Source organism: Ixodes scapularis, unplaced genomic scaffold (genome assembly GCF_016920785.2).
Source record: "Ixodes scapularis isolate PalLabHiFi unplaced genomic scaffold, ASM1692078v2 ptg001158l_1___fragment_3__unscaffolded, whole genome shotgun sequence".
Lineage (NCBI taxonomy): Eukaryota > Metazoa > Arthropoda > Arachnida > Ixodida > Ixodidae > Ixodes > Ixodes scapularis.
Genome location: NW_024610108.1, coordinates 4,237,763 through 4,255,000, shown reverse-complemented (window position 1 = coordinate 4,255,000; position 17,238 = coordinate 4,237,763). Strand labels below are relative to the sequence as shown.

The window sequence follows — 17,238 nt, the reverse complement described above, 5'->3', positions numbered from 1 at the left end:
TCCTCTTCGTCTTGTTTCTTAAGTTAGGATTGTCTTCGTCCCTTTCTCAGGTTTCTGTGTTCATTTTGTAAGTATGTGTAAGTTTCATTTTCAATTGGGTAGTCTTCGTGTGATCAATAAATCACTTCGAGTCAAAGATGTTTGAGTCCTTTGTCCATTTTCTTTCCGACACCACTTACATATGGAATCGGTGGTTCAAGAATGTGGTATACGATGTCAACCGACAATGCAGAACTGAAATTTTCTCCACTCCGTAGTAGATGGTGGAATCTAATGGTGAGGCCCGGGCGTCTGAAACTGGTCCAGAGCCCCCTATCATTGATATGGGTCCTCCCAATGTTTAAGAGAAAGAAGAAGCTAATGGTGAGGCCCGGGCGTCTGAAACTAGTCCAGAGCCCCCTGGGGTGAGTATGGGTCCTCCCAATATTTTAAGAAAAGGTAAAAGCTAAATGAGAGGCCCGGGCGGCTGGAACTAGTCCAGAGCCCCCTATCCCAAGAAATGGGTCCTCTCAGTAGTGAGTTTGTAAGAAAAGCAACATCTGTAGGAGAGGCCCGGTCGGCTGGAACTAGTCCAGAGCCCCCTATCCGAATAAATGGGTCCTCTCCAAGGTGGGTATTTGAAAGCATTTTCGATAAGTTATGGAAGCCCAGAGCTTAAGACAAGTCCTAAGTCCTAAGTGGGAATCTCGTTAATCCATTCATGCGCGTCACTAATTAGATGACGAGGTATTTGGCTATTTTTTTTTCTTTTTTTTTTCCGCTCAGGGCCTGGGACTCCTCTCCACCACCATGACTGGCGGGAGCCGCACAATCCTCGAGACAAGTCTTCCACTGGTAGAGAGAACTTGGACAAGTCTCGTGCGAGCCGAGTGCACCGGCAGGAGGCCAGCTTTTCATCATTGCGGGGCTAGCCTTAGCCTCGCCATCTATCCCTCCCCCCATTTTAGGTGTCCCATTATTCTTGGCCCTCGTCTTACTTTTTACCCAGTTATTGCCCCGCATCCTTTCAGCCAATAGGAAGCATTTGCTACGAGATATCCTATCCTTAGTATTAATCCCCTCCTGCGGTTAGCTGGCCCGTGGGGTCGGGTGGATGCCCATACCCCCAAGCTGATAGTCACTCTGAGATGTTAGGCAGAGGAACCTCTCATTTATGCCTCTGGCCGACAGCCCGTAAAGGGTCATCCAGGCCAGATGCTTACCTTCCCAAGTGTGCCTACCTGGCGAAGGTGCCCCCTGAGTCCGCCGTCCAGCTTTCCCAGGAGGACTTGTAGGCCAGGGTGTCGGCTTCAACCCATCCCGGAAGTTCCCGAATGGAGCGCATCCACTCAAGGGTTGTTCCGGGAAATGAAGTGCCGGCACAGAGTTCCCATCTAACTCCTGGTCTACCGTTTGTCGCCTGTCAGCCTCAGGCCGCTTCCAGAGAGTCCGTTTACTTGACGGACGTCATCCCGTGGTGGACCCTGAAGCAGTGAATGCCTCCCTGCAAACACCGGACGGTCATTATCTTCAGGTCTTGCTTCGTGAGCCCGAGCGACAGCAGGTCCTGTGCGCTCTGTTTGCACCAGACTCCTCGAAAGTTTAGAGTTGCGCTGGTGACGAGAGGGTGCTCGGTATTCTTTCCCTTACAGATCGAGGTGACCTGGGGGACGTTGTACTTTCGCACTTTACTCTCGTGGGCCTTGAGGAGCGGATACCCACAGGTGATCACTGTGGCATCAATCACTGCGCTCTCTCGTTTTTCCAGCGGAGTGTTCTCCCTTAAGACCCGTCGCGCAACGATGTCAGGGATCAGTGTTTGAGGTCCATTGAACCTCTTCTCCACCTCGACCGTCCACCCCTTCTTCCTCAGGCGGTCCACGACTATTTGAACCAAGCCGTCGTGCCGCTTGATCCGAGCTGCATGGGTCCTGTGGCATTTTTGCAACACATGGTCCAGCGTTTCGGATGCCCGACAGCCCCCTCGACAATTCTTGTCGGTGTCACGGCCTCTTTTAGTCCTTGTACGGACGGGAAGGGCGTTGATCCTCAGCTTATTGACATCTATGAAGGCTCTCCCCGTGAGTAAGCCGGTGCCCTCCTGGACCCAACGCTGCGCTGCCGGCACATGCCGCACCTCACGGAGGGCGTGGCCGTCATTGCTCGCGTGGAGGAGTGCACTCCAGTGCTTCCCGACACTCTGCTTATCACTGAGGATGTTTCCCCTCACCACGCAAGCCTTCTTTGCTCGGTCCAGGGCCGTTTTCACCATATAGGTGTCCGCGGCCTGGCGGCAGATCGGGCTGCTTGAGGTGGCCATCCGAGAGAGCCTTTGAACCTGCATCCAGGGGATAGCAGTGCTGAAGGAACCAACCCCTAACCCTCCCTCAGCAACGGGAGCGTGATAGTATCCAAGGGGCGTGTCGTGCGGTAGCGCCATCCACTTGCGCACCGCATCTCGGATCTGGACGTCCAGCCGTTTCAAAAGCTTTCTGTTCCAGCGTCCGAGTACCAACCTGTGGTAGAGTCGGGGTATGAGGTAGAAGCGGAGAATTACCAGTCTTTGCTGGGGTTTCAAAGGGGCTTTTGCCACCCTCTCCAGCATACTGGCCACGTCTTTGGTCAACGGGACGTTTCTTCCGTTGGGAGAGAACTCCACCCCGAGGTACTTCCACCTGGCTTCTATTCCGCATGCGGGGAGGGGAATCCCCGACACCGAAAAGTTGCCTGTCGTCACAACCTTCGTCCTCTTCTCGCGGCCCGAGGGCACTATCGAGACGGTGAACGACTTCTCCGCATTAATTGCCAGCCCCCGTGCACCCACGAATGAGTGCAGGCTGTCCAATCTCCTCTGCAGACCTTCCGGGGTGGATGCGAAGACTATCAGGTCGTCCGCAAAAGCCATCCCATCCAGTTGCAGCTGGTCGGAGCTGTACCCAATACCAGGGTCCAGTGTTTGGAGGAATTCGTCCACCACGAGGTTGAAGAGAAGTGGGGAGAGCGGATCTCCCTGCCTCACGCCGACTGTGGGGTGTACCACTCTGGATGAACCCTCTAGTGTCAGTTTGGTCCAGGAGTCCTCGTACAGATCCTGTAGATAGTCGAGGAACCCCTGATCGAGTCCGGCTCGGCGAGCACCCCTGAGGACCGCTTCTGTCGTCACCCTGTCGAAAGCCTTGGACAGGTCCAGGCTTGCCATGTGCAGCGGCCGGAGCTTTTGCTTGGCGTCCTCCAGAACGGAGGCCAGCAGGAAGACGTTTTCTGCGCATCCGTCTACAGGGGTGAAAGCTCGCTGCCTGTAGTCGAAATCCAGTTCGTTGATCAGTCGCTTCGCCAGGATCCTGTGATACAGTCTCAGCAGCACGCTGGAGACCGTTATGGGGCGGAAGTCCGAGTAGCACTTGGCTGGGGACTTCTTTGGAATGAAGGTCGTGCGCGCCCCTCTCAGCGACGTCGGCACGCGTTTCACCAGAGCCATTAGGTTCATGATGACCTCGAGTGTGGTGCTGGGAACCGTCCTCAACAGTCGCGCGGTGAACCCGTCAGGCCCAGGGGCCGACTTCACGGGTGGCAGATTACTCGTCACCTCCCGCGATGTCACCGGATAGAAGAGATTTACCTTTGCTTCCGAGGTTCCCTCCTCCTGCATTACTGCAGTAGTAGGAGTAGCCATCTCGTGCCCAGGTGGACACATGACTTCCTCCCACTGTGCAAGCAAATGGGCTGGGTCCTCGACCAGGACTTCCGGAGTGCCATCCAAGACACCCCGGGCGCAGTCGCCTTGCCGTTTCCGGAAGAACTCCTGCATCCTGGCGTATTCCCGTCTCTTTCTTTTCCGGCGACTCGTCGGCCCCTTTGCCTGACGGTCCCCAGAGCGACCATGACTTGGACCCTTGTCACACACGAAGACGTGCCGGAGATAGTCGTCGAGTTTGGCCGACACAACCACCCCTTCACAGGCCTGTTTGGCAATGTCCCACAGTATGTCAGACTGGAATTTCCGAGGGCATGGCTTCTGGATGAGTTTCCTTAGGTGTTCAAGGATTGCCGACTCCCCCTCGGTGCCTTGGGCACTTCCGGTCGGTCGGGGGTCTTCCTCTTTTTCCTCAGCGTCTGTCACGCCCCCAGCTGGTACTGTCTCCTGAGTCAGGCGCTGCACCAGCTGTTTGTACTCATCCTTCTTTCTTTGTCCTTTTATCGACTCCAGCGTTCGTGCTGGGAACGAGTTGCGCAGGTCCACATTCAAGAACCTGGACCCCGCGCGTCGGAGTTCTACCTCTCGCTTAGCGAGTAGGTATCGCTCCTCAGCTTCCCATCGGGGCTTTACTCGCTCCACCACTACCTCCGCATTGGCTTCCACTGGGTGGCGTGCCTTGGAATGTAGTGTGTGTCCCGCTTTCGTCTTGAATGCCCGACCACAATCGGAGCACTCGAAGGGTGTAGCACATGGGGTTGTAGACTGCTGAGTCTGGGTGGCATTTCTGCTTTCTCCCAGAGGAGCCTCTTCATCATCCTGGAGGGCTGCGACTAGTGCTGATGCATCTGCATTTGCAGAGTGCGCACTTTCTTGGCCACCATTTCCTCGTTGTTCCGCCGTCCAAACTGTTGCCGCTTTATGTGGCAAGGATTGTTGGTCCGCCCCGGTCTCTGATACCCACATCGTCGACCGGGTGTCCCCCGACAAAGGGGTGACAGAGCGTTCCGACTCTCCTTGGACAGTTGCACTGCGATTGACTTCTCCTCGGTGAGTAGGGATATGGGGGTTCGGTTGGGCCAGCGCAATCCCTCCAGCGCCCCGAGCGGGACGCTTGGTGGGGGTTTCCACACGCTGAGTAACCCGGTTGAAGATCCCCCCCCTGCCCGGGGTGCCCGCACCGCTTAGATTCCGCTGATGAGACGGGGACTTCGCAGTTTCGTCACGGGCTCTCCTGGCTAGGGGTTTCTCCTTCCTCCTGGTTTCCAACCAGTCACTTTTCGGGGCTAAGCTGCTTTCAGAGCGCTGATGAGACGAACCTCCAGTTGCCGCGCCTACTGGCTGACTGTCTCGCACCAGAACGGTTTGAGATACATGTTGGGCTCTTTTGTCCTTCTGAGTATGGACACTTGTGAATGTGTACTCCATCTCTGTGCGGTCCCCACACTCAGGAGTCACGGACGTGTTTGGTACGCGCACCCTCATTGCGGGCCTGGGTTTGCGTTGGTCCCTTGACATCGTTTGCCCATTGTCCATCAGTGGCCCTTGACCAGACCTAGGACTGTGGGCACTCTCTGTCGAATTGTCTGGGGCAGTCACCATCCTTGCTACGGTGGCGGTCGTCGAGGTGCGCTCCCCCGTGCGGGGCTCCATCATGGGGTGATCCCCACACCTAGGGGCACCGACAGCTGCACCTGACGACCATCCACTTTGCCTAGGTTCGTGCCTTGTCCGCTTCAATGAGTCAGTTGAGTGGACCTTTCGGCTCCCTGCGGTGTCCGAAGGCTGCGAGCCGATACCTCCCGCCACTTTTCCTTGTGGGGGTGCTCCTGCGGCATGGTACTGTTTGGCCCGCGCCCCTTTAGCGCGTTGGGAACCCGCTTCGTCCACTGACTCTGCAGTCGCCATCAGTGTCCCGGCGCCGGCCTTAGGTGTAAACACCATCAGTGTTATCTTCCGGGACCTAGGCTTCTGCTGGGGTCCTTCTTCGGGACCCTCCTTGGTGCGGGCCGCCTTACGGCTCCCGCGGGAGTCAGAGTGGATTCCGGGGATCACGTGTTCCCTTGCGGTCTCTGATGGCTCTGGGCGGATACCTACCCCGACATGTCCTCGTGGGGGTGCTACAGTGGCGTGGTACTGGCTTGCCTTTTGCCGTCTTCTCCGCTGGGACGCTTCAGTGTCCTCCAACTCTTCCTCTGGGTGTTTGTTACCCAAGGAGGGGCAGATCTCTCGCTCGGCCTCCTCCGGCAGTTCCCCCTGCCGAAGTGGTCGCCCCGCACTGATCTGCTTTGGCTCTACGGACTGCACGCCGAATCGTGCATCCTCGTTCCTTCTGTGGTTGCTAGACCTTGGGAGCACAGTCATCGTGTTTCCCTTGTGCTTGGTCTTAGCTTTGTCCTTTTGCTTTCCTGTTTTCGGTGCAGGCTCTCGAGCAGCCACCTCCGACAGATCCCGCTCGGGTCCGCCGGGAGGAGCCTCCGCTCCGGGTCCACCTTGCGACCTTCTGTCTGACAAGCAACGCTTAGGGCTCGGAGCGTCGGGCATTGACCCGTGGCTTTCCGATTTGTGGGTTTTCGGACTTGCCGAGCCGCTTTTGAACCTGCGGGGAGGGTTTCCCCGTAGATCCTGGGTTTGGGACGTGGTTTGGCCGGTGTTCAGACAACCGTTTCCAGCGGTACCATCGAGGAGGTACACATCCCGTGGGAAGTCGGAGGCTCTACCGTGATCCATAGTCAAGGTCCGAACTTTATGGTCACGCTCCAACTCCCCGAGTAACTAGGTGCTCCGAGCGGCCAAACTCGAAACAAACGCCGAATAGGGTGATCCTATCGGGGCTACCCTCTGTGATCCAACGCGTGCGCTAAGCCCGCTCACAAGAGAGTCATAGTTACTCCCGCCGTTTACCCGCGCTTTGATGAATCTCTTCACGTTGACATTCAGAGCACTGGGCAGAAATCACATTGCGTCAACACCGACCAGCGGCCATCGCAATGCTTTGTTTTAATTAGACAGTCGGATTCCCCCGGTCCGTGCCAGTTCTGAGTTGACTGTTTTTTGCCGGCCGAAGCATAGCACTTTGGGCACGAAGCCCTCAGACGCCGCGCAGCTGAGGCTTTCCACAGGAAGGTCCCGACGCTGGTCCGGGCTTGGCCGCGCCGCGTGAACGGCGAGCCCCGCCCAGTCCCGGTGCAGTGCCGTTCCTGCTTCAGGTCCCCAGCCCGACCGGCTCAGTCCTCAGAGCCAATCCTTATCCCAAGGTTACGGATCCGTTTTGCCGACTTCCCTTACCTACATTGGTCCATCGACTAGAGGCTGTTCACCTTGGAGACCTGCTGCGGATGTGGGTACGGTCCGGCACGAAAATCACACTCCCTCACTCGGATTTTCAAGGGCCGACGCGAGCGCACCGGACAGCGCAAGAACCGCACTGCTCTACGGAGCCACCATCCCTATCTCGGGGCGAACCCATTCCAGGGACTCGATCTCCTTACAGAGAAAAGAAAACTCTTCCCGGGGCTCGCATCGGCGTCTCCGAGCTGGTTTGCGTTACCGCACTGGGCCCCGAAGGACCAATCTCCGTGTCCGGGTTCGGGATTATTTACCCGATTCCCTTTCGGTCACTGCGGGGCTCTCTCCACTGCAAAAAAGTGCTCCCGCTTCGGAAAGAACTTCTCCTTTCCCTTAGGACCGACTGACCCATGTTCAACTGCTGTTCACATGGAACCCTTCTCCACTTCAGTCCTCAAGGTTCTCACTTGAGTATTTGCTACTACCACCAAGATCTGCACCAGCGGCGGCTCCAGGCGGGCTTACGCCCGACACCTTCAACGCTCACCGCAGCGGCCCTCCTACTCGCTGCAGCTTAGCACCCCCTTGTTTGCGTGCATCTGCGGGCAGCGGCCGGGGATAGGCTCGACACTAGAGCGCCATCCATTTTCGGGGCTAGTTGCTTCGGCAGGTGAGTTGTTACACACTCCTTAGCGGGTTCCGACTTCCATGGCCACCGTCCTGCTGTCTTAAGCAACCAACACCCTTCATGGGATCTCATGAGCGTCCCGCATCGGGCGCCTTACCCCGGCGTTTGGTTCATCCCACAGCGCCAGTTCTGCTTACCAAAAGTGGCCCACTTGGCACTCTCATCGCTTCCGGAGGCCTCAGACCAGAAGGCCTCCGACACACCCATTGAAAGTTTGAGAATAGGTTGAGGTCGTTTCGACCCCAATGCCTCTAATCATTCGCTTTACCAGGTGTGACTGGTCTCGGCAACAAGCGCCAGCTATCCTGAGGGAAACTTCGGAGGGAACCAGCTACTAGATGGTTCGATTAGTCTTTCGCCCCTATACCTGGGTCGGACGATCGATTTGCACGTCAGAAGCGCTTCGGACCTCCACCAGAGTTTCCTCTGGCCTCGTCCTGCCCGGGCATAGTTCACCATCTTTCGGGTGCCAACGTGTGCGCTCTAGCGCCGCCCCCACGACGTGAGCGTGTGGGGCGGGCCGTTGCTGCTCCCTTCATCGGACCCCTGGGCGGCCCGGGATCGCAACTCGGCACGGCACGAGGCCGCGCCTTCACGTTTCATTGCGCCTCTGGGTTTTGAGGGACCCATTGACTCGCGCACATGTTAGACTCCTTGGTCCGTGTTTCAAGACGGGTCGGGTGGGTTACCGACCTACTCGCCGCCAACCATGACGACCCTCCGCGGAAAGAACCCGCCTCGCCGGTTCCGAGCCCCAAACACCGAACGTCAGGCGAATACCTGGCGTAAGGCAGGCGACCCGTTGACCCAGCCGGGTTTCCCGCTCCGCATTCCGGAGGGCATCGTTTCGGGCCTCCCCGAAGGGAGTAGCCCATGAGGCCTGGGCAGGGTGACGTACTCGATTACCGGCCAGGTATAACTCCCACGACAGCCAAACAAGGGCCGTCGCCGGTCACCTCCAGCGGCCGGACTCAAAGTCGTTCTTGAAAGGGTTACCCGTGCCCGTCGCGGCGTCCTACCGACGGTAGAAAATGCGTTCCGGAGTGCGCGGCACCGCGCGGGCAGCCGGAACGGGCCCCCACAAGGAGAGCCCGTAAACCAAGACGCTGACACCGCTCCACGTCACAGCGAAACTGAATCCCACCGCCCTCGAGCTTCGAGGGCCCACCCGTTTTACTCTAAGCGGTTTCACGTACTCTTGAACTCTCTCTTCAAAGTTCTTTTCAAATTTCCCTCACGGTACTTGTGAACTATCGGTCTCTCGGACGTATTTAGCCTTAGATGGAGTTTACCACCCAATTAGGGCTGCACTCTCAAGCAACCCGACTCACGGGAGGTTCCATCCCGAGAGAGCAGTGGCGGAGACGGGCCTGGCACCCACTCTGGGTCAAGCCCCTGTCAGGGGGACTTGCACCACCGCAAAACTCTCGGGAACGTTACCTCCCATACACCACATTTCCCGATCGCCGGCAAGGACGAGGGATTCGGTGCTGGGCTAGGTCCCGTTTCGCTCGCCGCTACTAAGGGAATCCCTGTTGGTTTCTTTTCCTCCGCTTAGTGATATGCTTAAATTCAGCGGGTTGTCTCGCCTGATGTGAGGTCGACAATCTTTTTTTTTATTTTGTGCGCTTTCCAACAAAAACTTCGCCTCCTTACCACATGTCAAAAACACAAAAGGATGGCGAACTAACAGTTGTTGTACACACGCTTTGCATCGCTTTCGATTCGACAAAAAAGAAAGCGCGCAATCCAACGGCATTCCCCTACTGGATGGCTCCAGTATTCATCGGGGACGCGAAGGTCTTAGACTGACGGAAGGCTACGACGCAAAAAACTTTCCTCCCAGAAGCGTTTTTCTTTTTTTTGTGCAAATCAACGCCACGAGATTTACATTTGCCGACGCCGCGTTTCAACGCGCCAACGCCAACTCCGTCCCACGGTTTTTCCACTCGAACATCCACGCCAAAGAAAACAGAATCGATCGAAAAGAAACCGTTTCAAATCTCCGTTTCTAACGCACCGACGTCACAGCGCCGTTCAACGTGCGAAAGATTTTTTGGTACGGGATTTTCCACAAACGGTATCCATCGAGTTTCGTTTTCCCATGCAGTGTTCGATAAAAACTCGTAGGAGGAGGAGGACTGGTTAAGCGCACGCGTGCAATCGCACCACTCGTGCATTTGCTCAAAGAAAACGCAACGCAAGAAAGCATAAAACTGCGTGCTGCCCACGATCCGACACAGTCAAAACGAGGTAGAAAACAAATTCTCCTCTCTTGATATATGATCCGACCCTCACACAGACGAAGCCACGGGAAGGCCCGAGGCCGCTATGTGCGTTCAAAGAGTAAGTGCTCAGTGTGTCCTGCAATTCACACCAAGTCTCGCAGCTGGCTGCGTTCTTCATCGACCCGAGAACCGAGTGATCCACCGCTTAGAGTCGTGTTTTTGGATTTTTCAATCAGTACGACAAAACACAAGTTGTTGTTTTTTTTTCGCGCCCGGCACATCCCATGCCATCTCGAAAGCGCAAAAAAAAGCTTCTTCTCAAACGTCTCTTCGTTAATCAAAACAAAAGGGCGATCCTCGAGAAGAGACGAAAAAGGGGGCGATGCGCCTTTTGTAACCCGCGGATTGTCCCGGTGCACTTGAAATCTCCTCTCAATCGAGGCAGCAGAGGGCTCCCGCTGGGCGCATCATCGAAAGGAACGGAGGCCACCCAAAGAAAAAGGCACATCCGAACCACAGTTGTTTTTTTTTTGTGCCGTCCCGACGGCATCCAAGCTTGGTCGGGATCGGCGCCAGATAAATTCGCACATCGAGTCCATTCCCCGTACAAGAGGAAGAAGACAAAACGATGCCAAATAACATCCGGTAATGATCCTTCCGCAGGCTCACCTACGGAAACCTTGTTACGACTTTTACTTCCTCTAAATGATCAAGTTTGGTCATCTTTCCAACACACCGGCGCAACCGAAAGGCCGCTCCGGGTATCGGTCCGAAGACCTCACTAAATCATTCAATCGGTAGTAGCGACGGGCGGTGTGTACAAAGGGCAGGGACGTAATCAACGCGAGCTTATGACTCGCGCTTACTGGGAATTCCTCGTTCAAGGGGAACAATTGCAAGCCCCTATCCCAATCACGAAGGAGGTTCCACGGGTTACCCAGTCTTTACAGACAGGGATAAAAACACGCTGCTTCCTTCAGTGTAGCGCGCGTGCGGCCCCGGACATCTAAGGGCATCACAGACCTGTTATTGCTCTGTTTCGTGCGGCTAGGAGCCGCTTGTCCCTCTAAGAAGGGTGCAAGGTGCAGAGAACCACGCACCTATTTAATAGGCTAGAGTCTCGTTCGTTATCGGAATTAACCAGACAAATCGCTCCACCAACTAAGAACGGCCATGCACCACCATCCACCGAATCAAGAAAGAGCTCTCAATCTGTCAATCCTCCCAGTGTCCGGGCCGGGTAAGTTTTCCCGTGTTGAGTCAAATTAAGCCGCAGGCTCCACTCCTGGTGGTGCCCTTCTGTCAATTCCTTTAAGTTTCAGCTTTGCAACCATACTTCCCCCGGAACCCAAATACTTTGGTTTCCCGGAAGCTGCCCGCCGAGTCATTTGAGTAACTCAGGCGGATCGCTGGTTGGCATCGTTTATGGTTAGAACTAGGGCGGTATCTGATCGCCTTCGAACCTCTAACTTTCGTTCTTGATCAATGAAAACATTCTTGGCAAATGCTTTCGCAGTAGTTCGTCTTGCGACGGTCCAAGAATTTCACCTCTAGCGCCGCAATACGAATGCCCCCGTCTGTCCCTCTTAATCATTATCCTGTATTCCAAAAACCAACAGAACAGAAACAGGATCTTGTTCTATTATTCCATGCACTGTTATTCAGGCGAATCGCCTGCGTTGAGCACTCTAATTTTTTCAAAGTAAACGCGCCGGCCAAAGCAAGGCACCTGATGAAGGGAACCAAGCCACGACAGGCATGATGTTCAGCACGGGCCGTAACGTGGTGTCCACGCACTTCCCGCCTGTAACTGAGATCCAACTACGAGCTTTTTAACCGCAGCAACTTTAGTATACGCTATTGGAGCTGGAATTACCGCGGCTGCTGGCACCAGACTTGCCCTCCAATGGATCCTCGTTAAAGGATTTAGAGTGTACTCATTTCAATTACGGGGCCTCAAAAGAGTCCCGTATTGTTATTTTTCGTCACTACCTCCCCGTGCCGGGAGTGGGTAATTTGCGCGCCTGCTGCCTTCCTTGGATGTGGTAGCCGTTTCTCAGGCTCCCTCTCCGGAATCGAACCCTGATTCTCCGTTACCCGTAACAACCATGGTAGGCGCATAACCTACCATCGACAGTTGATAAGGCAGACACTTGAAAGAAACGTCGCCGGCTCGTGGCCGTGCGATCAGCACAAAGTTATCCAGAGTCACCACACAAAACGGACCGAAGCCCGATTGATCTTGGTCTAATAAAAGCACCCGTCGCCCCGAGGGGCTTCGGGCTCACTGCATGTATTAGCTCTAGAATTGCCACAGTTATCCAAGTAGGAAGAAACGATCTAAGGAACCATAACTGATTTAATGAGCCATTCGCGGTTTCGCCTTGTTTCGGCATGTACTTAGACATGCATGGCTTAATCTTTGAGACAAGCATATGACTACTGGCAGGATCAACCAGGTAATCTTTTCGTGGTGGATCGCCCAAAACCCTACCAACGCGCGGACGCGGGGCCACCGTCAGGCGCCCCTTACGAACCGCAAACACACACAACGCTTAGGAATTACTTCCAAATCCAAGAAGAAATGAAGCACGTTCGAGCGCGCAGCCGGAATATCCCCGACCGAGGTCGGTACCGACGCGGCAAGAAGCGCATAAATTTCTTTCTCGTCGTAGCAACAGAAAGTCGTACGCCAAAAAAATCATTGACGACGCCTTCGCAGCGTTGCCGAGCTTTCAGGTCCCGTGAGGACGCGAGGACGCACCCCGGCCTTCGGTCAGAACGCACTCGTCATTTCACACCGTTCGGTTAGCGCGGACGCTCCGAAACACCCTCCTCTCGCATTCGTTTTCAAGACACAGGTGCACCGGAGAACCGACCCCAACGGCAGACGCCAGAGATCGCAGGTACCTTGCTGTAACGACCATGCGGCGGAGGCAGCGGCCGAGACGGCGACGAAAGGCGTCGGCGACGTCGTCAGACGCCGCTCGCACCAATCGAACGCTCGACAGACCCCACCTCCACATAATAGCACCGATAAGTATAAAGAAGATCCTTCAAGAGTATTCTGTACATAGTTTGTGGTTATCAGTTTCGGTGACTGACTGACTGACTTACTGTCTCTCACTTATGTGGCTCCTCGTTATTCAGTATCATTTATTTGTCCTTCTTTCTTTCTTATTTTTTTCCCCTCTCTCTCTCCTTATATATATATATATATATATATATTTATATATATATGTATGTATGTATGTTTGTGTGTATATATATATATATATAAATGTTCTTTTTTTCCTGTCTGCCTCTATGTATACATACATACGTACATACATCCTACCCCTATAAAAAAAAATTATTTCTCGCTTTTTATTAAAAACGTGCTGACCCCTGCTTGACTCTGATTACTTCTTTTCGACTTTCAGTTCATGATAACATGGTCAACAGAAAGTTTATCGACTTTGTTATTACAAAGTAAACCAATATTTACACGGGGCGTTTCATGCGTTTTGAATTGTGTCAGAGCCGAACAATGAGCGCTATAGTAAGTGAGATTGTCACTGCTTTTAATCCGAATGCTCGCGGTATCGCGCGTGTTTACGGCAGGCTTCATAATAGGCAATTTTCTTTCTTTACACTACTCTTCTTTGCTCACTTCATTGTTTCTACCATTGGTTTCGTTTGGAAGGCCCCGCCACTTAGTTCCCAACAAAGTCCTCTCAAGGAACGAAGTGAGAAGCACGGGATTAACAAAAGAAAAAGATGCGTGTTTTCTAGCGGTTACCCGTGTCGCTTTGCGACACGGGCTTTCTGGCGCTTTCAACTGGGCGAGAGCCGAACAATTTACCCTACTGCACTTGCGACGGACAGCGCTTTCAAACGGAATACTGGAAATCTCGCTTACTCTTCTGGCAAGTTTGATAGGAGACAAATATTATTCTTTTCACGCGAATTGTTCGCTCTATTTCTAATCTCTCTCTTCCGTGTCCTTGGCATGGAACGCCCGCTTCGTCTCCCACAAAGTACTTCCGAGGAATCAAGTGCAAATCACGCGACTTTAAAATGTGCGTGTTTTCCAGCGGTTACCCGTGTCGCCAGGCGACACGGGCTTTCTGGCGCTTTCAACTGGGCGAGAGCCGAACAATTTACCCTACTGCACTTGCGACGGGCAGCGCTTTCAAACGGAATACTGGAAATCTCGCTTACTTTTCTGGCAAGTTTGATAGGAGACAAATATTATTCTTTTCACGCGAATTGTTCGTTCTATTTCTAATCTCTCTCTTCCGTGTCCTTGGCATGGAACGCCCGCTTCGTCTCCCACAAAGTACTTCCGAGGAATCAAGTGCAAATCACGCGACTTTAAAATGTGCGTGTTTTCTAGCGGTTACCCGTGTCGCGAGGCGACACGTGCTTTCTGGCGCTTTCAACTGGGCGAGAGCCGAACACTGTACACTACTGCACTTGCGACGGGCAGCGCTTTCAAACGGAATACTGGAAATCTCGCTTACTTTTCTGGCAAGTTTGATAGGAGACAAATATTATTCTTTTCACGCGAATTGTTCGCTCTATTTCTAATCTCTCTCTTCCGTGTCCTTGGCATGGAACGCCCGCTTCGTCTCCCACCAAGTACTTCCGAGGAATCAAGTGCAAAACACGCGACTTTAAAATGTGCGTGTTTTCTAGCGGTTACCCGTGTCGCGAGGCGACACGGGCTTTCTGGCGCTTTCAACTGGGCGAGAGCCGAACAATGTACACTACTGCACTTGCGACGGGCAGCGCTTTCAAACGGAATACTGGAGATGTCGCGTGCTTTACTGCCAAGCTCAATAAGAGACGAATTTCTTTCTTTTCACGGGAATTATTTCCTCTATTTCTAATCTCGCTCTTTCGTTTCATTGGGAAAGAACGCGCGCTTAGTTAGCCGCAAAGCAGTCTGAATTAATCACGTCCAAAGTACAGAATTTTACAATATATAGTGTTTTTACCGGTTGACCGCGTCAGAAAGCGTACCTTTCCGACGAGGTCTGTGTCGCTTTGACGTGAGCGGGAGCAAGGCGATTTGGGCTAGTGCACGCGAGATTGGCAGCGCTTCAAATTCCAGTACTGTAGATATTGCGTGCATTTTTTACACGCTTGAGGATGTGGGATTTTCTTTCTTGTGACGTGACCCGTTTGTCAAATTGTGTCTCGCTTTTTGGTATCGTTTAAGAAGCCCGTCCGCTTACAATCCTAAAAAAGAAAAAAAAAAAGAAATTAGTAAAGAAAGACGCCCATACTTTTTTGTTGCTCTTTCTTTTATTATCTGCGCAGGATTTTAATTTGTGTAAGTTTTGTTTACCGTCCCGACTACGTAGGCGTTCGTACATGCCCGTCCTCGCGCCTCGAATTGTGTGCGAGCGAAATCAATCTCCCCAAGCTAGCTTCATAAATTGCTCGAAAATCGAACGTGAGGAAAGCCAGAGATACGTGGTTTTCACAGGTCGTGCAAGATTAATCCATAAAGTGCGATATTGGTATATATATATATATACATACATACATTGATTTCTGCGACAAATAGGAAGACAAAAAGACCATGTTCAAGCATAATATAGGAACATTGACACTTTGCACACACAAGGGAGGTCAAATGGCAGGTTTTCCTTCCTTGTGCAGGAAACTTTATTGCAATGTCAGAAGGGAAGTTCCACTCTAGAATTGTGCGCTCAATAAAGGAGGAAAGGAAATGCACTTGAAAACCTTCACAGTTCAAGTAAGAAAACATTTCGAAACGACAGTTTGTTTTCTTGCAGGGAGGAGAAGAGGGGAGAGAGGGAGGGAGGGAGGGAGGGAAGGAAGGAAGGAAGGGGGGGGGGGGTGCCATGCACGGTGAAGACCAGAGTGTCGAACCGAAAACCGAAGCGAACGAAAAACCGGAACCGAGGAGTTAGTTTCAGCCGAACCGAAACTGACCCGCCAACTTGGAACTGTACGGAAGAAAATATAACTGTCTATTAGTCTGACGATGAATAGAAGTACAAGGGTGTACGGCAGGGATAGCTGAAAAAAAAAAAAAAGGCTCTATGGACTTGGAGCGGCAGCCCAAAGTCGATGACGACGAAAAGAAAGCACACAGTTTCGGAAAACAGGCGGTAAGAAAGCGACAAATTAAGTAGCCGTCATGTCGAGTTGATTGCTTAGCTCTATTTAAGATGAAGGAAAAAAAAAGTAGCACAATTGATGCTTACTTGCTAAATTGAATCAACCATTATCTTGTAAAGAAAAAAAACCTCAAATGCCAATCACCTGTATTTTAGGCGACCCAACAGACTGATAACTTTTAAATTCAGGCTAAAATATAACACAAAAAAAACAAAAACAAGGAAAGACAGATATGTATGTAGCTTGTCATTTACTGCTCCATCAAATTTAAATAAAGCAATTTATTTCTCGGCACCTGAAAATAAGCGAACCCTACAAATGAATGGAAAGATACCCGTTTGCACTCTTGAAATAGTGCCTATTACGAAAAGAAGCACCAGGTAAATATAATATCACTTTAGCTTCTTCTTTTTCTTTTTAATACGGTACGCTGTTGGTTCATCTTAGTAAAATATATAAAATAGCGCAAAAAAGACGAGGACAAGGAGTATACAGGACAGGCACTCACTTTCAACTAGTTTTATCCAGGAAAAGTAAACATACATATATAGCTTTTATTCACGATAAGTGCCGAGGGCAGCCGAGAAGGCGGCAATAGCCCCGGATGGTTTGATCGTGCTGGGAGACACCAGCATCCCAGCTCAAATATCTTCTACCCTTAAGAATATGTGCTGCTTTGCCTGTCGTGTGTATATACATGTTCACTTTTCCTGAATGAAACTAGTTCAACATCAGCGCCTGTCCTGTATACCTCTTGTTCTTCTATTTGTTGTGCTATTTTAATGTCCTACATTACTTTTGTGCTCCCGCAAATCGAAGCAAACCAATAAAAAATTCGGTTCGACACTCTGGTGGAAACTAAAAGCTTAGAAAGAAAGAGAAAAAAAGAAAAAGGAAAACATTTCTACAATAATGATAAGCAGGAGGAGGAGGAGGAGAACAAGAAGGCTAATAATGTGGAAAAAAAAGACACGACCCAAATAAATCAATACAAAGGATGGTATAAGTCATGCATACTTACCACATGTAAAATTAATTTAAAAAAAAAATTAGAAAACAAAAATGTGTATTTATATATATATATATATATATATATTTTTTTCTTTTATCCAGAGGCTTTGGCGCACGCACAGCACTGCACTGCACTGCACTGCACTGCACTGCACAACACAACACAACGACAGACTTTCCACAAACACACCACTGCGTACGAGGACACGACC

General features: G+C 52.1%; 2 non-coding genes across 2 annotated transcripts; both read right to left on the bottom strand.

Moving 5' to 3' along the window:
- Positions 1 to 9,937: 9,937 nt before the first annotated feature.
- Positions 9,938 to 10,090, bottom strand: LOC120845525. Its single transcript, XR_005716727.1, has one exon. It is a non-coding gene; the product is annotated as a 5.8S ribosomal RNA (ribosomal RNA).
- Positions 10,091 to 10,523: 433 nt separating this feature from the next.
- Positions 10,524 to 12,339, bottom strand: LOC120845581. The gene has a single exon (XR_005716783.1). It is a non-coding gene; the product is annotated as a small subunit ribosomal RNA (ribosomal RNA).
- Positions 12,340 to 17,238: the final 4,899 nt, after the last annotated feature.